The sequence below is a fragment of the Megascapheus bottae genome, chromosome 12 (assembly GCF_031878675.1).
Source record: "Megascapheus bottae isolate mThoBot1 chromosome 12, mThoBot2.hap1, whole genome shotgun sequence".
Taxonomy (NCBI): domain Eukaryota; kingdom Metazoa; phylum Chordata; class Mammalia; order Rodentia; family Geomyidae; genus Megascapheus; species Megascapheus bottae.
In genome coordinates this window covers 854,819-879,116 of record NC_143520.1, presented here as the reverse complement: position 1 = coordinate 879,116, position 24,298 = coordinate 854,819, and the positions used below count along the sequence as shown (strand labels likewise).

Here is a 24,298-nt window from a genome sequence, read left to right as displayed (position 1 = left end):
GTGAGCGAGCCCTATCACCAAAGACTAACTTGAGCCATCTGGTTTTTGTAGCAGATGGTAAATATTTAATAAGGGAATACCCCATTCTGTCTGTAGTTATTAAATAGAAGCCATGCCATTTTCTTTCAATCTCTTCCCTGCTTATTCTCAGTGTCTAGTAGTGTCAAGGTAGTGTTCTGTGACACAGATTAAAAAAATTAATAGTGTCATTTTCATATAAAAGTCAAGAAGATATACCCCAGAAATGATAACTTCATTAGCTAAACAAGATATTAAATACAGAATGACTCAATTTAGGAACTGGATCATTTTTCATTGCATGACAGAATTTTAAAATGTGATACTCTCATCAAAAAGATTATAGCAAAACTCCAAATTTTCCCCACTGTTACATTATCTGAAATCTGTTAACAATAATGTGACTCAAGTTAAGAAAGCTCAATAATTCAGAATAACAGTATATTATATTATTATGAGTCATAGTTCAGCATTTACATCTCAGGGGCAACTAAGGGACACTATGATTTACCTTTAAGTTCTATGAATTATGAATTGATAAAGGCTGATGAAACAAGATTATCATGTTGCCAATTATGCTAGATCACTAGAAATATGATTTCCTGTGAATTAGTATTTATATAGAAGATTAAAGTATGTCTGCTGTCAAATGATTGAGCTTATATGCAATCCAGATGCTTTTACAGTGTATTCAGTATTATTTATTGGGGTATTATGACCACCAGTAGTACTTGTATTACTCATGATAGCAAAAAATTGTTAGGGGATAAACTGATTATTTCATAGTATATTGGGCAGATTACTAAAGGACACACAGTTTAATCATGCTAATGCTTGGGCCTTCCTAATGAATTCTTAATAAGGATTTACTGGAGCCAAGTATGGTAGACTCACACATTAATCCTAACAACTCAGGAGGCTAAGAAGTGAGGATCATGATTCAAAGCCAGCCCAGCTGGGAAGGCTGTGAGAACTGCATATACAATCACCAAAAACTTGGAGGTAGAAATGTGGCCCAAGTAGCAGAATGTAAGCCATGAGTAAAAGGCTAAGAGACAGTTCCCAGGCCCTAAGTTCAAGCCCCAGTATCCAAACATACATGTGCATTCACACATGCTCCCCCAACACACACACACACACACACACACACACACACACAATCATAGAATGATGAAAAGACATTGTATGGTTTATTTCATTCATACATTGTAATTTTTTTATAATTAATTTTTTCTATGGCATGTCTGTGATCATTATGCAAACTTATTTATAGTGCCCCTATCATAGAATCATTCTATTTTAAATTAATATTCTATTCATTCCATGATAGCTAGTAATTTGCTTCATGTTAATGTCTTACTCTCATAAAAATGCATATCATTTAGTTTTAAAAATTATTTCTTATTCAAAGTTATATCCCTGGTGTGGAATTTTGGTGCTATGGAAACAGTTTTCAGTACAACACTTGCAGATTTTAATTGTCAGGAACATGACATAAAAGGAACTATGTCTATCCAGGTACTTTATGTAAATTACCCATAGATTCATGATACTAACCTCCCTCTTTTATCTAATCAATAGCAATCAAGAGTATATTTTTCTCATATAACTATAATTAGTTCTGAAGTTATCCTTACTAATAACATTTTTGGTTTTAATTAGTATTTCTGAAGTATAGAAACTATTAAATTAAAATATACCTTGAGAAAAATGGTATACTCACTTTAAATTCTGATAACAATAGCTCACTTTAAATTCTGACAAAAATTGCTCATTTTACAACTTAAATTGATCGCTAAAACTAACCGTGGAACTCAACAATTATACTGATTTATGAGGGTTTTCTGCAATATTTACTATGGAGTAAATAGAGTTCAGAAGTTAAAAATCAAATGTTACTTAAGATAAGGGATACTTTTTTTTGTCAGTCCTGGGTCTTGAACTCAAGGTCTGAGCACTGTCCTTGGGTTTCTCAAGGCTAGGGCTCTACCACTGGAGCCACATCATTAATCCCAGCTTTTTTGTGTATGTGGAACCAAGGAATCAAACTCAGGGCTTCATGCGTGGTAGGCAAGAATTCTACTCCTAATAAACACTCTTGGCTTCAAGAGATAAGAGATATATTTTATGAATGATTCTTTAGAGAACCTTATTTTAGGATATATTTGTTATATTTTGCATATATTTTTATTTTAAGAGAATTTTTTACAATGTTTCTATTTTTTTTACAATCCACAAGTGAGCTTTAATTAATTAAATACTTAATTAATACCAATCTTAAGGCTTAAACTCAGGGCCTGAACACTGTGAGCCACAGCACCACTTCCAGCTTTTTCTTTGTATGTGATAGGGAGGAATCGAGACCAGGTTTTTGTGCATGCTGGGCAAGCACTCCACCATTAGGCCAAACTTCCTGCCCCTCTTTCCTTTATTTTTTCCTTATATAATATGTATAATTCTACATATAAAATGATAAATAAAACATAGTTTGAACAACCAGCATGGAGCAATTTAAGAAAGCATGGCATCTATTCCCTTACCCTGGCTCTTCATTACTTGAATTAATGTCAGTTTTAAGATTTCTGCCTTTGTTAAATTTTACTTAAAATGCAATAAATCAAGTTGGCACTTTTTAATATCTACAATGTAATCAGAAAGCTGTATCTTGAAAACAAAAATGATATATTGGCATAAAATTCTATTTTCCTCTTGTACCTGGGACCTGCGGTAACCTGAAACTTGCAGAAAAAGTAAGATAATCACCATTACAGTTTCCAATTTATTGACCTCCTTTATGCAAATGAAAACAAAAAAATCAAAGACATCATAAAATTTTTATTTATATATTATCAATAGCTTCTTATTCTGTATTTTATTATATCACAAAGGAAAAACATTAATTTTAATGTGACTTTTCTGTTTTATTTCTTCTTTTTCATATTTAACATTGCTATTGGTGTTTGTTTGTCTATATCCAAATAATCCTTACAATAGATAGAATACAATACAATTTCCACAACATCTTGAATACATGTCAAATTTATAACATGTTTAAATATTGTTTATTTTTATTTAATTTATTTTTATTATTTAATTTTTAGTCATATAAATGTGTTTCAATTTAATATGTCAGCTTAAGAGGACAATTAATACGCAAGCCAATATAAGATCAGCAGCCACTGTTCCTATTCTATTTTCAAACAAATTAGATTGAGTTTCATCTTCCCAAAGGCAAAGAATATGTTTGTTGTTCATGGATAAGTCATAAAGGAAATTAATTAATGAAAGCAAAATTCATAAAATACTGTCCAAGATCTTGATAAAAGACTGGGAAAATTGATTATAGAAGAAGCGTGGAAGTTTTTCTAGTATCTAATGTACAAGAAGAAACTGAGGGGAGAAGAACAATAGAAATCTTGGTTTTCATTAATGTTCATTTTTATTTACAATTAAGAATCACTTTGACAAATTATGTTTTATTTGTATACATGTTTAAGAGAATCGCATGCAAGAAGATCATTAAAGATAAAATGAACCACAGCTTACAGGCAGGTTCTTAGAGATAAACTCTTCTTTGAGGATGATTTTTCTACAACATGATTACTTGGATGAATTTTGTAAAGTTCAGTTGTTGTCCACCAATTATTAATTGTGTAAGTCAGATACTCTGGTCATGTCCATTTTGCATCTGACTTCACAGGACAGACCTTTGAACACAGGAATCATAATCAACTATGAAGATGAATGCTACGTTTTTGAATACTGAAGAAGCAGTTTGTGAATGTGATGTGTCTTGATGAATGTCACCCCATTTAACTTTCTTATCCTCCACTTCCTTCCCTTACTTATTTTAATTGTAGGTTACATATTGAATTTTTTGGCCACTTAGCCAGGGAGTTTATGTGTGCAGTGCAACTTGACTCCCTCTCTCTTCAGCTCTCCTCTTCCTTCATATTGCTCAATTCAGTGGTATATACAGTGAATTCTTGTCTGCATTCTTTAAGTTTTCTCCTTTTGGTTTTCCTCTCTCCTCTTGGCCCCACCCTCCCCTCTTGCAAGTACCCATTTCATGGTCTTTGACTTAGTCTTTGTAAAGAATTATACTATTTGCACTCTTCATAAAATGACTCCTCTTTCATCAAAAAGGTAAAAATATAAACCAACCACTGCAAAAGTATGAAAATGTAGCTACATTCAGTGAGTCTCCAATTGTAACAAATTATGTTTGTAACATTTAAAATCACATCCTGCAGGCACACTTATGGAAGAGACCACAGGGAATAGGCCATAGCAACAAGATGATCAAAATAGTTGTCACTGTTATTCAACCAAGAAAGGAAAGATGAACAAAATGCATCTAAATTGCTGTTCCAATGTCTATCAATCCACTCCAATGGATAAGTCTTTTTCCACTCCAAGAAAACTCAGTCTCCGATTGCACGAATGTCATTTTCCCATCATTTTAAATAATATCAATTCAAATCATACACTACTAGCAATGTATTGTATCAGTCTGTTATGAGACACCAATCCCTGCCAAAAATGATAAAGCATCACATATTCACTATGAGCTGTGAAAGCCACTGAGTTTCCTGGAGTACAGTATTTCTGAGCTGAGTGATTAAAAAAACTGTACCAAGTGAGGACATCACTTAAAACTCTCTCTCCTATGTTTAAAAAGGCACATAAATTATTGCCATGAAAATAATTTTCTTAATTTTAGAACTTATAGCTTGCTCTATGGTCTTCATGACAAATACAAATACCTGACTAGAACAGCAACTGTAAAAAATGCTATAAAATCTACATATGTGAGAACTAACTGGTGTTTATTACTGAATATTTGATACATATTTAAAGGACAAACCATGACCTGATGAAATACATGCATGTCAATGTATGTTTTTCTGCTCTAATGTATAGCACTGGCACATGCTTACATTCAAAGGATATATGATGCTTTTAACAGGTTTCTTCTTCTTTTTTTTTTTTGTGCCAGTCCTGGCCTTCAGCTCTGGGCCTGAGCCCTGTCCTTGGACTTTCTCAAGGCTAGAGCTCTACCTCTTGAGCCTCAGCACCACTTCTGGCTTTTTTCTATGTATGTCGTACTGTGGAATCAACCCCGGTCTTTGTGCATGCTAGACAAGTGCTAAACTCCCAGCTTTAACAAGTTTGTTTTTAAAAATTAATTATTATTTTTGCATGTCCATGTGCTTTTGTGCTCAAGGTCAGTGTTATGCAACATGAACCATAGCTTTATTTTTGTCTTGTTGTGGTTAATTGGAGGGAGATAAGAGTCTCGTGGGCTATGCTTCCTGGGCTGGCTTGAACCTTGATCTTCAGATCTCAGCCTTCGGAGTAGCTAGGATTACAGTGTGAGCCACCTGTGCCTAGCACAGTCATTTCTTTCTCTTCCTTTATTTTTTTCTTTTTTTGTTTTAAATATATTTTAGAGAGAATTTTTATCTTGTTTAAAATATTAAAAATATGGTAAAGGTGATATAAAGAGGGGTTACATTTACATAAGTCAGGTAATAAGTACATTTTCTTTCGAACATTAGCACCCACTCTCTCATTCTCTTCTAGTTAGCCCCTCCAATTTCCCTACCCTCACAGACATATAGGTAATTTCCAACATAGTACCTACTGTGTTCCCCGGCTGAACTGGTTCATCCTTTGTCCCAAGGGAAGAGGGGCATCGAAAAGGTGGTGCGAAGTTGTAAACCAATTCAACAGTGATACTCATAAGATACTGGGTTGGAAATGAACTATGTAACTTGGGGGAAGAGGGATCAGGAAAAAAAATTGGGAGAAAATAAGGGAGGGGTAATACTGTTCAAAAATAGATTTACTCATTATCTGATTTATGTAGCTGTAACTAATCCCTATGTACATCATCTGTACAGTAAATAATAAAATAAGAGAGAAGCAAACTCCTGAAAACAAAACAACAGTATAAAAACTGGTGAGTTCTCTCTCCTTCCATCCTTCTTTTTTATTAAAGAATTTATTAACTGATTTTTACATCATATTTCAAATGTCATGTTTAACAAACAAGTATTCAAGAAGGGAATCTCTGTCCATCCCTCTTATTTTTTCACTCTGCACCTCAATCTTTTCCTTTCTCTTCCTCCATTACTATTATGTCAAATTTCTCTTTTACTCTATATCATGTCCATATGTACACTTCTATCTATTTCTCCTCATACTTATTGGCTCCAGATTTGATTCAATTACAGACATAATTACTTTCTCTGGAGAATCAAAAAGAAGCCTAGAGAACCTCTAGGGAGATGGCAGTGAGGAAAGTATTTGGAAATTCAATCCCACAAAGTAGTTTGTAGACACTGGTCCTACTTGTGGTAAGTAAATTTGAGAATGTAATTCTTCATGGCATTAGAAAGCTTTTCAAGATTGAGTCCTTTCCTTGACCTTTGTACTGCCCAAAAGGCAGTAGAATTGTTTGAAAATTGAACTGAACTGACCTTGAGCTACAGTTCAGGTATGCAGACCATGCTGTGTACCGGCCCGTACCAGACACATTTCTTTAACAAAACAAAGTTTTGACATTTGCCACAGAATTTGAAAAGACTCAATATCTCATAATGTAAAATTCATAATGTCAAAGATACTGAAATTACTCAGTGTGGGATGAGCCACGGTGAGAAATTCAAATTTGTAAGAACTCAACTGAGATTGATGATTATCCTCAAGCTTTCTAATTGCACTTTATTAGCCAAAATGTATTAGTATCTCACTTATGTCTTTTAAAATTGTTTATCTTTATGTAGCTGTACAAAGGAGTTGTCATTCCCTGACACAGTTTCTGAACACACTGCATCCTGACCATTGCCACCACTTTCAACATTCTTACCCACCTCTCGCGCGCTATCTTTTCACTGGCTTTTCCAAATTTTCCATTTAGATACCGAGTTTCACCATTGAACAAAGCAATTTCTGTGTGCAATTCATGATAATCTCTCATCACTTGATCCATTCATTGAGGGGCTTCTGGGCTGAATTCATCTCATGGCTATGCTATAATTTCAATACAAAAATTCATCATATGTTTAGCCGGTCACTGTGGCACACACCTGTTATCCTAACTGCTCAGGAGGCTGAGATCTGAGGATTGTGGTTCAAACCCAGCCCAGGCACTAAAGTCTATGAGTCTCTTATCTCCGATTAACCACTAAGAAAACCAAAAGTAGGACGATGGCTCCAGGGATAAGGGCGGTAGCCTTGAGCTTAAGAGCTCAGGGACAGCCTAGGCCCCAGAGTTCAAGCCCCACGACCGACCACTGCCCCACCCAAAATCATGAGAAAATATTTTAATGGCTAAAATGCTTACTTGCATAACTTAAGTCTATTTCCATTGTTTGCGTGTGCATTTTCCCTCTCCCATTATCACTAGAATAGCTAATACTGTGAAAAAGATGAAAAATGCCACTTCCAATATCTCTAAATCTGGGCTAAAAATGTTACATTTATTGCCCAAGTTTGTTTCTTTCCATGTATAAAATATTGCGATTTGATCTAGTTTGTCTCTAAACAAATGGATCATATTAATGTATAATCTGATGTTATTACAGGAAACTTGAATTTTAATGAGCCCTGCTTGATTTGAATGAGTCAAGACAGGCATTACACAATTGAGTCAATTAGCAAGAATTTTGTAATCAATGTTGATTAAGAAAATGGATGACGGTATGTGCATAATTTGGAGGCTTTCCCTAGCTTGAACATTAATATGATGGGATAAACATTGGCATTTTAAAAGTAGCACATTGCTCTAAAATGAAATGATAAATATTTTTATTCTTGTAAAAACCAATCTCAGTATCTTTTTATTATACATGTGTAGATATACTGTTTAAAATATAACCAAAACAAGGTGATTATTTTTTCTCTTTTGATCTTTCAGTAAATAATTACAATTAAGCTGCTTTTGATAAACATGTAATGAAATAAATCTAGGAGGCAGGCACATAATTATTGTGATTAGATTTTTGTTCTGTACATCACGGATGCATCCTTGCTTCAGTTTTTTTTGTTTCATGTAGTTTAACCATTATAAACAGGTACTGTTATTTTTTTTCTTTTGGATAAACCAATGAATTTAAATGACCATGTTTAGAGAGGAAATGTATACACCTATTCTATCTAGTAGATAAGTTGTTTATATTTTACATAACTTTTTATTTACATGTTACATTGGGAATAATTGTATTTGCCTTTCTCTTAATGATCTTTAAAATTAGTTACTCTATTGTATTGTGCCATTTATTTTTATTAATGTTTTGAGGGACATTATCTAAATTGATTTCAGAAAGTTTAATATTTAACATAAATTTTCTTCTTTTAATAAAAGCTTTGATGCAATAGAGTCATTATGTTTAAAACGAAAGCTCAGGCTAGACAGATGAGTAAAAATTCATTTTAATGCATGAGAAAAATTACATAAATTGAAATGGGCCACATTATCATATTTAGAAAATAATTTTACAATTAAATACATGAGAACAAAACAAATAGATCACCATAAATAACCATGCAGAGAGAACATTAAGTAATATTTATGACATTTGCATCTGTTTAGCATCATACCTACTCTTAAGAAATAATACTTGATATGATTCCATTTTTACTTGCAGAATTTGTGAAAATGAAAATATACAAACCCATCCATCCTGCCTATATCTAAAATATTTTGAATACACATGTATAAGTTATCTTCAACAGTCTCCATAGATATTCATAACAATAAACTGTAATGAACTTTGTTAAATATAACTATTATTATGTACTTCCAAGTTTGTAAATAATAAACTTTCCCTTATTTCCTATGAATGATGAATATATTTACCCTGTTACCTGTAAATGTTTTTCTGCATGAAGAATTTAGGGAGAGAAATTAAATCTTGTTGTGCATACTTTCCTAACCCATAGCTATTCCTCTATTTTTATGTGAATTTTCCTTAGAATTAGGATTTCTTTATAGACAATGAGAGCCTCCAATAGAGGATTTGTTCATGTTTATGATAGGATTTTAAGATGAAAGTAATTTGCAATATGTTTAGTATCACAGAAGGGAAAGTTCAGTGCTGCTAGGAAAACATGTCACAAGGAAATAAAATGTGATTCAGTGAAGGTCTCTCAGAAGAGTTTAGACTATAGACAATATGTAAATAAATGTATAGACATAAAAGCATAGACAAAAATGCCTTTCTTTGCCAGTAAGTGATATAACACACTCCAACACAAAATGACTATTGATAGGGTTAAATAAAAGTATGTCATCTTCTTTTAAACTTAATTATTTCCAACTTTTTGTCTTTCCCCTCTTGATTCCATGAAGTTGATTAGAGCATACATTATAACTAGGGGTTATATGGCAAAGTATTCAATTTTTGTCAGTTTTAGAAGGCAAAAACATTTGTCCATTCAGCTTGTGTTTGTTTTTATATTTTTACTTACTTGTAAATTTTTTTCAGATCAACATGTTATAAAATACACAGATTTGAAAAAGATTACTCTTTTCTCCCTTTTAGAAAATAAGTACTTTCCAAATTTTTCATTAAATGTCATGAAGTTATATGAAATTGGTTTCAGAGAATATTAGACCACCTCTGATTTGTTATATGCATTAAAGATATTTTATCAGTAATTTCAAGTTTCTCCTTTCTGATCATCAAGCTCTTGCCATGTTATTTTACACAAATTATAAATATAATTACCACATATGTGTGTTATACATTTAATGTATTTAGGATAATTGAAACTTTATTTAGCTTCCACCTATTTTAAGTGCTTTTAGCTTTCACCTGTATTTCTTGTAAGTCTGTCATATCCACTTTATTTAAAGAGTTTCCTTTAACATTTCCTGTACAGTATGTCTATTGTTAAGTAATGCCTTTTTTTTTAAATCGTGTGCCTTGAACTCAGGTCCTGGGCACTGTGTCCCTGAGCTCTTCAGCTCAGGGCTAGTGCCCTACCTCTTTAGCCACAGTACCACTTGCAGTTTTCTGGTGATTAATTGGAGATAAGACTCTCACTGACTTTCTTGCCTGGCCATGCTTGAGATCATGATCCTCAGATCTCAGTCTTCTAATTAGCTAGGATTACAGGCATGAGCCACTAGTGCCTGGATTCTCATTTTTATTTAATCTGAGAAGCATGTGTTTCAGTTTCTGAGGATATTTTATGGAATATGCCTCAAAAACTATATAAAACTTATTCAGCACCTTAAAATTTGGCCTCTTTAATTTTCTTGATGTATGAATTCTAAAGAAAAATCTAACTTCCTGCTAGTGCAATTTCTAAATAGAAATCTATAAATCTTACAAATCTCATCCCAGTTCCTTAGTTTCTGGCACCTTCTCGTCTGCTCTTTTTCATCTTTTCCTTTACAGTCTAATTTGTTAATCTCTAGTTACCATCTTCAAGTTTACCAACTATTTTCCCCATATGTTCTGTCTCACCAACGGTTGAAAGCTTCTAAATTTCTATCATTGAATTGTTATTCCTAGCTATCTCACTTTCATAATTCTTATAATTTTTATTTGCTGAGTACCTAATTACACAAAGTGTCTAACTTTTCAACTAAACTTTCAAATATAGCTTTCTAATGGCCTAAAATTTCCTGCCTCTTCCAGTACTTCTCCCATATCTGAATCTGATTATGCTGGCAATCTTGTCTTTTGATCCACTGTTTTGTTTCTATCATTTTTGTTTTGTTATATTATATAATATAGGAAGCTTCATTTCCATGGCAGACTTGTAAAATATTCAGAGGTGAATAAACAACGTTTGAGAGTAAGCACAATCTTCTATCTTCAGGACATTTTGTACGGGGTATCATCTAATCATGATCAGATGGATATAAAGTATTTATTTCAAAGATTACTCTTACGACAAATGAGGGAAACCATTGAGCCCATGTTCCTTTGAGTCTGGCTTACATCACTTAATATGGTATTTTCTAAGTCTTTCCATTTCCTTACAAATGGAACAATGTTGTTCTTTCTGACAGCAGCATAGAATTCCATTGTGTATAAATACCACATCTTGTTGATCCACTCATCAACTGAGAGGCCATCTGAGTTGGGTCCAGATCTTCGCTATGGTAAATAATGCTACAATGAACATCGTTGTGGTAGTGGATTTAGTATGTCCTTGTTTCTGGATGATTGGGTAAATGCCTGCCAAGTAGTGGAATTGCTGGGTCATAGGGAAGTTCTATGTTTAGTCTTTTGAGGAACTGCCATACTGCTTTCCATAGTGGTTGAATGAGTTTGCATTTTGATTAGTGATGGGACTAAGACTCAGACATAGGGATAGAGACGGTCATTACATATTAATAAAGGCTACAGTCCATACACACAGTATTATAGTTATAAACATTTACTCCCCCAACATGAGAGTACTCATATTTGTCCAACAAACTGGGCTAGAATTACAGAACAAGATAGACTCAAACACAATCATAGTGGGAGACTTCAATAGGCCACTCTCACCAAATGACAGGTCAACTCAACAAAAGTTAAGCAAAGACACCAACAACTTAAACAACACCATAGCCCAGCTGGGCTTAACAGATATACACAGAGTCTTCCATCCAACGGCGAAACTTCATACATTTTTCTCAGCAGCACATGGAACACACTGTAAAATAGATCATATAATAGTTCATACAGAAAACTTAAGCGTATAATCGAGGACTGATCACAGTGGAGTCAGACTAGTTCCAAACAATGCAGTAAAAGTTAAAAAACATTCAAACACTTGGAAGATGAACAACACACTTCTGAATAACTCCTGGGTGACAGATCAGATCAAAGAAGAAATTCAAAACTTTCTTGAATGTAATGACAAGAGACATCACAAAGGAACTAATGGGACACAGCAAAGGCAATGCCAAGGGGCAAATTTATGGCACTCAGACACCATATTGAAAAGACTGAAGAAGAGCATGTAAATAACCTAAAAAAGACATTGAAGCACCTACAGGAGCAAGAAAAAGTTAATTCTAAAACAACTATAAGGACAGAAATAACAAAAATAAAATCAGAAACATCAGAGATTAAAATAAGTTCCACTGTACACAAAATTAATAAATCAAACAGTTGGTTCTTTGAAAGCATCAACAAAATTGACAGACCCCTGGCAAAAAAAGGAGAGAGGAGACTCAAATAAGCAAGATTAGAGACTCCACAGGAACAATCAAAACCAATATCCAAGAAATTCATTCCATTATGAATAAGTACTACCAGGTTCTATATTCAAAAAAACAAGAAAATCTAGAAGAAATGGATGACTTCTTTAATAAATATAGAATACTCGCATTGAAAAATGATGAGGTAAACAAATTGAACAACCAATTTCTAGAATGAAATTGATGAAGTAAAAAGGAAAATGCCAAACAAAAAGAGCCCAGGTCCAGATAGCTTCACAGCACAATTTTTTTTTTGCCAGTCCTGGGTTTGAGCTCAGGGCCTGAGCACTGTCCTTGGAGTTTTCTCAAGGCTAGAGCTCTACCACTTTAGCCTCAGCACCACTTCCAGCTTTTTTCTATGTATGTGGTACCAAGGAATTGAACCCAGGTCTTCACGTATAGTAGGCAAGCACTCTACCACTAGGCAAAACTCCCCGCCCTTCACTGCAGAATTCCACAAGACATTTAAACATGCAGTAACACCTGCACTCTTGAAACTCTTCTGAGAAATAGAAGCAGAAGGAACAATAATAAATTCATTTTATGAAAATAATGTTACACTCATGCCCAAACCAGGGAAAGACCCAACAAAAAAAGAATGCTCAGACCTATCTCTCTAATGAACACAGACGCAAAACTCCTCAATAAAATACTAACCAAGAGAACCCAGAAACAAATTTTTAAAATTATACACTACAATCAAGTACTAGAAAAAGTAGGAATAAAAGGTATATTCATTAAAATAATTAAAACCATATATGACAAACCTACAGCCAGTATTATACTAAATGATGAAAAACTGGAACCATTTACCTTAAATTCAGGAACTAGACAGACATGCCCACTCTCTCCACTTCTCTTCAATATAGTGTTGGAACACTTGCCAGAGCAATAAGGCAAGAAAAGGACATCAAAAGAATCCATATAGGGAAAGAAGAAATTAAACTATCCTTATTTGCTGATGACATGATTCTTTATTGAGTGACCCAATAAGCCCTACTCCCAAATTCCTAGAATCAGTAACCCACATTAGAATAGTGGCAGGATATAAAATTAACCATCAAAAGTCAGTAGCCTTCTTGTAAACAAAAAATACACAAACAGAAGGCCAAATCAAAACAGGATCTGTGTTATATTTGATTGGTCTTCAGGCCTGTTCTTGTGCCAGTACCAAGCTGTTTTGGTCACTATAGCTATGTAATAGAGTCTAAAGTTCGGTATTGAAATTCCTCCAGCGCTGTTCTTTCTGCTAAGAACTGTTTTTGCTATATGGGGTCTTTTTATTATTCCATGTGAAATTTTGGATTGCCTCTTCTATTTCTTTAAGGAATGACATTGGGATATTGATCGGCATTGTGTTGAATTTGTAGATAGCCCTTGGCAAGATTGTCATTATCACGATGTTAATTCTTCCAATCCAGGAACATGGGAGGTTTTCCATTTCTCAGTTCTGCTTTAATTTCCTTTTTCAGGGTTTTAAAGTTTTCATCAAAAAGGTCCTTTACATTCCTAGTTAATTCCTAGGTACTGTATTTCCTTTGAGGCTAATGCAAATGTATTTGATTTCCTGAGTGTTTCCTAGTTCCTCTCATTGTTGGCATAGAGAAAGGCGGTTAATTTTTGAGGGTTTATTTTATACCTGCACCTTTGCCAAAGTTTTGAATTAGCTCAAGCAGCTTGGGAATGCAGTCTATAGGGTTCTTTAAATACAGAATCATGTCTTCTGCAAAGAGGGAAAGTTTTACTTCCTCTTTCTCCATTAGGATCCCCTTTATGCTTGCTTCTTGCCTTATTGCTTCTAATACTATGTTAAAGAGAAGTGGAGAGAGTGGGCATCCTTTTCTCATTCCTGATTTTAGCGGGAATAGCTTTAGCTTTTCACCGTTAAGTATAATGCTAGCTGTGAGTTTGTCATACAAAGCCTTTATTATACTGAGGAATGTTCCATGGATTCCTCATTTCTCCAGAGCTTTCAGCAGAAAGGGATGTTGGAGCTTGTCAAATGCCTTTTCTGCATCTATTGAGACAATCATGATATTTTTGTCCTTGCTTCTCCTGATGTGTTGAATTATATTAATTGATTTGCATATGTTGAACCAGCTTTGCCTCCCTATGATGAATCCTGTTTGATCATAGTGTATAATTTTTGTGATGAGTTGTTGTAGACGGTTGGCCAGTATTTTGTTGAGAAGCTTTGCATCAATATTCATCAAAGAAATGGGTCTATAGTTCTCTTGTCTGATGAATCTCTGTCTAGTACATAAATTTATTTATATATATGGGTGTGGGGCCCTTCACATCAAGGGTAAAAGGCCTACCTCATGGCCCAGTGGTCACTTCCTGGTTTTGGAGATCCAACCTGACTGCCTCCTGGTTGGGAGGTTTGGTTATGGTTTGTGATGTAAAATAAGGCTACCTGGAACCCATGGATGGGCCCTGCCGCCCTCTCTGACCGCACTTACTTCCCCCTGTCCTACCTACTTTTATAATAGACAATCCTGCTTCTTACTTTAGCCCCTGGTATCTTCCCATTAAACGAGTCTGCTGTGACATTCTCCCTGGCGCGTCTGTGCCTTCCCTCTGGAGAAGGGAGGGCTGGGTGAAGGCGACCAGCCAGCCCTATCCTTTCTCGGTCTCATCTTAGTCGAGGCGTGTTCTCTTTGCCCTTCCTGCTGGTCAGGAGGCAAAGAGTGCTGAAAACCCCGACATATGGGAATAATATTGGGTCAATTTCTAAATGATGATGAATATTTTCAGAGATGTTAGAAAAATTACCTAGTAGATTACATACAGAGCAGTTCTTTTAGCTCAGTTTCGAATGTTTTGTTTTCAGCACAGTGTTTGTAACAAATGGTACTTTTTCATTCTTCAGAAAATGATGCAATATGGTTTATTAGCCATGATGTTTTAGTTCCTTGCATTTAGTAATCCACCATATTTTATCTTAAGAGACATATGGCATATAAGGAAATTACTTCTGTCACAGATTGAAGTTCATTAATATGTCTTAAACCCTTTAATCAATTTACATTTCATCTCAAAAGGTCAATAAATTAACAATAGTGTACTGATAAATTGTTTTTTGTTGAAATGCCTACAATATATTATGCAGTAAATACCAGATTGATATTTTACTATCATACGGGAAAGATGAATAATTAATTAGAAATTCAGCTTAAATGTGAAAACACAAGTTATAAGGTAGGTTTATGCATTTTAAGTTTGTGTGCAACATATGTATCTAAAGGAAGGGTGTTGTTGAAAGGGACAGTTGAGAATTTTGAAAGGGTTGACAAGGTGCATTGTATTCATTAACTGCTTGATTGAGTGGCAATTCCTGTTTACAGCTACTTAATGATAATTTATTTTTATTTTATTTTTTATTTTTTCTTAGTCCAGGTGCTTGAACTTAGGGTCTGGGCACTGCTCTTTGACCCTTTTTTGCTCAAGGCACTCTACCAGTTGATCCACAGCACCACATCTTGCTTTTTCTTTATATGTGGTATTGTGGAATCGATCCTAGGGCTTTGGTCATGCTAGGTAGGTACTCTAACACTCAGGTCTATACCCAGTCCCTAATAAAAATATTTTTAAAGGAAACTAAAGCTGATAGGTGATCAATAAATGAATGAGCAGCCCATTCAACTAAAAATAAAGATAATTTAAAACTACAGTTCAAAAATTAACTTTAGAATTTAAATTTGCATGAAGAATTAAATTTATAAAATCCCAAGACAGGCTTCTCTATACCAAATTACTTATTTAATTTTTGTCTTAATTTAACACTAAGAATAAATTATTTTTATCAATGAAGTAGTGAAAATATGTTTAACAAAATATTTCATAATTATTAGTGAAAATTATGGCTACAATACTAGATATTCTTCCTTTGAAAACAAACAAAAACAACTTTATTTTTTTCTTCATATTTTTTAAATTTTTTATTGTAATTAATAAAAGGGTTACATGATATTTGCCAGATAGAAGGTGCATTAATTCACATACATTGATACCCTTACACATGTCTTGGTACCCATTAAAAGTAGTTATTTGACAGAATTGTATATGAATAACTGTGAATTCTGGATTCAAAAAGGATGTTCAAACATTAGATTTTTCTGTGTGTTTGTCTCTCACAACATACAAACCCACAGAAACACATCTCCCTGTATATACCTATGTTTAACTTTGTAAATACCAATTCAAATAAATTTTATTAAAATCCCCTCTCTGACTTATTTTTATTGAGTTTATAAGCTTGTGATAAAAATAAGAATTTAATGATAAGCAATGACAAACTATTCAATAACTATTACTATTTTATTAATAATACTGTCAAAACTTCTTTATGTTAGATGGTCTATGTCAAATTATTTATCCTCAAAATCAATTATTAGAAATCTTATTTTTATAATAATAAGCAGAATATGTGATAAATCTTTCTAAATCTTTTTTATTCCCCACAATATTAATAGGCTGATAAAACACATCTGAAATGCTTACTTTAGAAATAGGTGACTGGGGTTTGATTTAAAAACAAATTCTATTTTCTTTTCTTTTTCTTCTGGGAGTGAGGATTGCCAGTCCTGGTTTTTTCACTAGGTGTTTGGTACTGTACCTAAGGTTTTGTGCTCAAAGCTAGCACTCTACCATTTAAGGAATAGCCCCACTTGCAGCATTTTTTTTAATTGAAGAAGATAATCACACAGAATTTCCTGTCTGGGTTGCCTTTGAACTGGAATCCTTCTATCTCAGCCTCATGAGTAGCTAAGATGACAGGCATGAATTGTGGACATAAGGGAAAGCCAAATTCTAAAGGATACAAAGATACACACACACACACACACACACACACACACACACACACACACACACACACCTACTAAGTAGCAATGGGTAATATGATTGGTGTTTAGTATCATTATTTTACTTTTGCTTCTTGATCAAATTATATCAATGGGAGTCTGCCATCATTTCTCAATGCAGAAGTTTTGGCGATCTTTCACATGGCTTTACTTCTACAATGCAAGCAGAAAATTTTAATTTACTTAATTCTATGAAAAACTGACATGTCTATATGATACTTAATAATTAAAAGAATGAGTATCGCTTTTTTGATATTTTGTTTACATGACATTAGATTATTTCTACAAGGAATCACATAATACTTATTCATTCATTCATGTAAAAAAGCAGTTAATATGTATCAAGAATGAGGAAAACATTATTGACTGAAGAGAAAATTATAAAAAATGTAAGACTATACTTTCAGGGATCATTTCTATAGTATGTTACTAGAGAAATCTCACTGATCGTGTAGAGTACCGGAAACCACGAGGAGGAGACGCAGCCTTCTCTCCTGAGCCTGAAGCCGGCAATTAGTGTTGCTTTTCTGCAACTGCTATTTGCCATTGATGATCGTTCTTCTCTCCTTCTAGGAAAGAAAGAGGGGGAGAACAAGCAGTCTGAGTGGCTTCCAGCTTAAAAAAAACAAGTATAGTGCAACAATATATAGATTTTAACTTGGTAAAGTGGGATGTTTGACACTTCATAAAATTTTATGAGAAAAAAATTTTAAAGTCAAATATATTCATGCAAATGATGCTATCTCATCATTACAGCTTAAAGTATAAAAATTATCTACAAACAACACATACATTTCTTTATAATATTAATCACATTTTAAACTTTTTATGTATGACACATGTTGTGGTAGCTCATGCCGGTAATCCTACCTACTCAGGAGGCTGAAATTTGAGTATTGAGGTTCAAAGCCAGCCTGGGCACTAAAGTCCATGAGACTCTTAGCTCCAATTAATCTCGACAAAACCCGGGAGTGGTGCTGTGGCTCAAGTAGTAGGGCTGGAGCCTGAACTGAAGAGCTCAGGGGCAATGCCCCGGCCCAGAATTCAAGTCCCACTATATATATATCAGATAACAGAAAGTGAACATAAATATATGCATACATACATATTGCATATGGGAATAGAGATTTTCCCTATTAGCTCATTTCCTTGTTTGAATTTGCATCTTTCAACACTATCTGCTTTAGCACCATCACAAGGCACTGAATAACTTTTGAATCTTAGAAGTGAACTTATGTTTACAAAAAATAAAATTGTTTATATTCCCTTTTCCAGAAAGAATTATTTACGTTTCATTTTCCAAACAAAGCAGTTCCTTGGTTCTGTAAAAGGAAAATTACATTATCAGGAAACTCTCTAGAGAGGAATTCAGAGGCATGTGGTGTTTGTAAGCTATGTATTACTGTGATGAAATATGCGAGAAAACAAAGGAAGACAAGAAGGATTTATTTCACTTGTTACAGTCCATGATGTGCTGGCTCCACCGTTTCTGCACCTGTGGAGATTTCAGAACATCTTAGTGGAAAGGTGGTGTATGGAGGGCAGAGCAGAGCTATTTGTTTCATATTGTTTCCCAGAAGCAACGTGTGAGAAATAGAGCAGACTAGGAATACATATCCCCTGAAAATTCAGTACCCATTATTCCTAACAATGAGGCCACATCTTATTTCCATAGCCATTCAGTAATGCCATTGTATTTTGAATATATTAGTGTATAAATCCACCCATTGGCACAGAGCCTTCATGATCTAATACCGTCTCAGTGGTTGATTCTACCCATAGTTGCTAAACGTTTCAGCATTTGCACCTTTTGAGGAGCACACTTCAAATTAAAAGCATAATATGACAGAAGGCCATGTACATCTCATGCTGTATTATGCATTTGCTCTATCTCCAAGAGTCACCAAAGTCATAACATTCACAACATTGCTCAAAAGTATAGTTCCAAATCATCCTTGAGATTCACTTCACTATGGCTTTCCATCTTATAGGCTTTCCATATTTACAGAATATCTAGTCCCCTTGATTTTCTCTCAGGCCTTTAGTTGCAATCTCACTGAATTACCCAAGTGCATTCCAGGGTCTGTCCACAGGGATTGTGTCTCTGCTTCATATCACCTAGCTCCCAGGCATTGCTTTGAAAACTGATGAAAGAATCAAATCCTAAATGCCACTCAGTTGATGAGTGGATCAACAAGATGTGGTATTTATACGCAATGGAATTCTATGCTGCTGTCAGAAAGAATGACATCAACCCATTTGTAAGGAAATAGAAAGACTTACAAAAAATTATATTAAGTGAGGTAAGCCAAACTCACAGATTTCCTTCATTTGTCATCAGTAGAAACCTTGGCCTCTCCTAGCAGAGATTTACAAAAGAACAAAATCTAGATACATAAAGCCATATAGAATGACACTAAATGGTAGGACCTCCAGAATATAGAAACAAAAGCCATATAATGAGTGATTGTTGTCCTTAATGTACTATGTTATCTCTCATCTGTTTTGCTGTCCATTGGTTATCTCATATTGTTACAGTATTTCACCTTGTTATCTGATATATTGCATATATGAGTATTTGCTTTTTTGATATAGGATAGGGAAGGAGGGATAAACAAAATGAGGGGCGGGGGGTGGGGGAGGGAAATGGGGACCAAGACATGAGAAAGGGTATCAATGTTTGTGAAGTAGTGCACATTCTATCTGTCGAATACAATGTGTCCCTTCTATTAATTTCAGTAAAATTATATGGAAAAAAACTGATGAAAGTCTCTAGTGACCACAAATCCAGTATCATGTAAACAAAGTCTAAGTCTACTCTAACTCTGGCTATAACCAGAACTATTTAGACCACCAAAGAAGTCATCTCTTGAGTAACTGACCCGTGGAGCTAAATCTTACCTGCAATACTCTGAATTCTATGATACCTTGAAATTTCCTCTGTTAGATTAATTAAAACATGGTTATTAATTTCACCTTTAGTGCATGTAGAAAGCCTAGAATGATTCTATACCAGAATATACTGTGCATGAACTCTAGTCCAATTCTCGAGTCCTCATTCCCCGCTAAAATCTCATGAGTACTGTACACATTTCTGGCAACATTCTGGTCTGAAAAAACATGAGAATCACGCAGTAAATACTTCTGGCAGAAGGCTAGGGTTTTGATAGCTCAAATCTTCAAACTTTTCCAGATTACTCGTAGAGAATAATGTTTTGAACTATAAGATTAGAAATAGTCCCATTTATGATCCCATTTCTAAGTACCAATTTTCTGTTAGGCTATTATTACTGAAAAATATCCATGAGAAATTATTTAAACTGAAAGATTTTTTTGCTCTTTGTTGCAGAGATTTGGGGATAAAATTAGTTGGATTCACTGACTTTGGCCTGAGGAAGGGTACAATATCATGATGATAAAAATGTATGGGAGAGAAGGCTGTTCATTTTAGGACAGAGACAAAAGCAGAGAGAGAGAAAAAAAAAGCATGAATGAAAGGATAGTGAAGGAACCGGGCACAAGATCAATCCTTCCAAACCACAACTCTAACTTCCTTCAACTGAATTCCAACTCCAAAAAGCCCATTCAATATAAATGTGCCAATGGCTTTATCTATCTAGGTTTTCTTCTATTGTAAATCTCTGCTAGGAGAGCCCAAGGTTTCTACTGCTTATGACAAATGAGGGAAACCATTGAGCCTATGTTCCTTTGAGACTGGATTATTTCACTTAATATGATTTTTTCTGAGTCTTTCCATTTCCTTACAAATGGGGCTATGTCATTTCTGACAACAGCATAGAATTCCATTGTATACAAATACCACATCTTGTTGATCCATTCATCAACTGAGGGGCATGTAGGTTGGATCCATATCTTTGCTATGGTAAACAGTGCTGCAATGAACATTGTTGTGCTAGTGGATTTAGTATGTCCCTGTTTAAGGACAATTGGATAAATGCCAAGTAGTGGAATTGCTGGGTCATTGGGGAGCTCCATGTTTAGTCTTTTGAGGAACTGCCACACTGCTTTCCATGGTGTTTGAATGACCTTGCTATCCCATCAACAGTGTAGTAGTGATTCCTACATGAGAAAGGCTATCAATGTATGTGAAATAATGCACTTTCTATCTGGCAAATATAATGTAACCCTTCTATTAATTACAATAAAAATATATGAAAAAATATGAAAAAACCAACTCACATTTGGGTAAAAAATGAAAATTAAGTAGTAGCAAAATAAATTAGTCTTTGAGCCAAGCTTAGAATTTATTTATTTCCTTTTAGTTTTGTTTCCATATAAACCTCTTCTTGGAAATCTTTTTTTTAAAAAATCTCTGTATATGGAAGGCACAATTCATGTAATAAAGCATAAGCAAGTTTCTGAAAACAGAAAAATATATCCACTGTGTTAACACTGGCATATTCCATCTCAATCCAATCACTACTTCATAGCATCCCCCGCTTGGGAGTAAGCTTTCCAGATATGAGATTTTGGGACACCATATAGTCTAAGGATCATACATGCTTAAGGAATAAAATTGGCTCTGTATATGAAAGTAATTTGGATGTCCGTCCTATATAAAAATGAACCTTACCTTACTATGAACTTTCTCAAGCAAAATGTTAGCCCTCAATCTTACATATGGAGAAGCAAATAGTGTTAAAGCCTCAACTAGGAATTGGACTGATGTCAGATTCAATGAATAAAGACCTAACATCCTCCATGTAGTATGTTAAAACAGTAAAATACCAGCTTACGTAGTCAAAAATGTGAGTAACATTTTAGTCAGTGATAAAAGTTATAAATGATGGTAGTTCCAATGGACCTGAGTGATAATGGAGCTGACCATTTTTTGTTGCATGGTGATTCAGGTATTATAAGATCACAGCACAGTACATTAATGATGTGCTCCTGCTGATGTTATTTAAACCAGCCTAATGCGCTGCGTGCGATATAAAACTCCACAAAATGGTGGCAGAGTGTGTAAAATTATGAACAGCTCATAGTACTTGATAATGGTAAGACTAGCTTACTAATTTACATATTTGGTGTCTATGTAACAGTTTAGTGTGCTTTTTCTTCAGTTCTGTGGTCTGTAAAGCAACCTCAAGCAATGCTGTTCAGAAGGAAAGCAGAGGTCCAGGAGGACATTAGGTAAAGAGGGAACACTGTTTCAGTGATTTTTGTCCTGCGCCAGAATGCACTAGAGTGCGTTTTCTTGTTCAATTTTGAATCAAGATACTTCATAGCAAAAAAAGATCAAAATTAAAAGCTTAAAAATGACTATGGAATGATTTTCATGGTATGTTTGAGTTTTATGATAAGGTATTATAAGCAACAATTTACATAAAGCAAAAACTTATTAAACTAAATATAGTTTGCTATTGAAGAAAGAGAAATATTTTCTTAATAAATTGGGGATAGCCTTTAGTCTGGTACTGATTTAAACTTTACAGGATGTACAGTAGCATCAAAGGACTCCATATCACCTTAGGAGTTATATACAGAGTAACTTTCAGTTCTGCAAACTCCATTCCCAGTAAGCAGAGCACCATTTTATCTCCTGGGCCACTATTTTTACTCTAACATTTCTATGTTTTGCAAACAAATACTATGCTGGTACTTTTTCGAACTCCCAACTATTTAGGGGGTCAGTCAGAAGGACAATGAGCTTTAAGTTCTCCTGAGAAAACTGGGGGAGACTTTGTCATGTAAACAAAATAACTAATAGAAGTAGGAGCATGACTCAGGTAGCAGAATTCTTACCTAACATTTAGGCTATTCTAGTTTCAGTCCCTTGTATTGAAAAGGAAAAATGTGAATACCTATTCCTGTGCTCTAATTGGTTAGAATATTCACATCAGTAATTTAATGTAAAGGTTTGTAGGGTCATATAGCTAGACAAAGATTAGACAGCCCAGCAGGCTTTGTTTGAGTATACTCTGATTTCTTCACAATTACTATTTCAATTCATGATAAATTTCTCAAAATGAAATCCAAGAATCAAAAGATATAACTCTTTTAAAGGTACTGATCATTTTATGGAGGACTGGTTCTTCATGCTTGTGATGCAAGCTGTTTAGGAGACTGCAGATCTGAGAACTGCAGTTCAAGGCAAATTCAGGCAGCAAAATTCATGAAGTTCTTTTTTTAAAATATTTTATATTGTAATTAATAAAAGGATTACATGATATTTGCCAGATAGAAGGTGCATTAATTCATATACATTGATATCCTTTCACATGTCTTGGTACCCATTACCCTCTCTCCCAAGCCCCACACCTTGGTTTCCCCCCCTTCCCTATCCAATTTCAAATAACCAAATACAAATATATACAATATATCAGATAACAAAGTGAGATACTGTAACAATATGAGATAACCAAGGGACAGCAAAAGAGATGAGAGATAACATAGTACATTAAGGACAACAATCATTCATTATATGGCTTTTGTTTCAATATCCTGGAGGTCCTTACATTTAGCTTCATACTATATGGCCTTATGTATCAAGGTTTTGCTCTATTGCAAATCTCTGCTAGGAGAGCCCAAGGTTTCTACTGATTATGACAAATGAGAGAAACCACTGAGTCTAAGTTCCTTTGAGTCTGGCTTACTTCACTTAATATGATTTTTTCTAAGTCTTTCCATTTCCTAACAAATGCGGCAATGTCGTTCTTTCTGACAGCAGCATAGAATTCCATTGTTTACAAACACCACATCTTGTTGATCCACTCATCAACTGAGGGACATCTGGGTTGGTTCCATATCTTTGCTATGGTGAATAATGCTGCAATGAACATTGTTGTGCTAGTGGATTTAGTATGCCCTAGTTTCTGGATGGTTGGGTAAATGCCAAGTAGTAGAATTTCTGGGTCCTAGGGGAGTTCTATGTTTAGTCTTTTGAGGAACTGCCATACTGCTTTCCATAGTGGTTGAACAAGTTGCACTCCCACCAACAGTGTAGTAGTGATCCCTCCTGGCCACATCCCCTCCAGCATCTGTTGTTATTAGTTTTCCTGATCCTGGCCATTCTAACTGGAGTGAGGTAGAATCTTCACATTGTTTTGATTTGCATTTGTTTTATGGTCAGAGATGTTGAGCATTTTTGTTTCTTCTTCAGAAAAGACTCTCTTTAAGTACCTGCAGAAAACTAAAGTTGGATCCTTCTTTGTCACCCTGCACTAGAATTAACCCCAAA

The 24,298-nt window shown here is 34.5% G+C and overlaps 1 non-coding gene across 1 annotated transcript; it reads left to right on the top strand.

The window, feature by feature from the left end:
* Positions 1-17,488: 17,488 nt before the first annotated feature.
* LOC150056088 (small nucleolar RNA U3) lies at positions 17,489-17,706 on the top strand. Its single transcript, XR_016537362.1, has one exon. It is a non-coding gene; the product is annotated as a small nucleolar RNA U3 (small nucleolar RNA).
* The last annotated feature ends 6,592 nt before the right edge of the window (positions 17,707-24,298 follow it).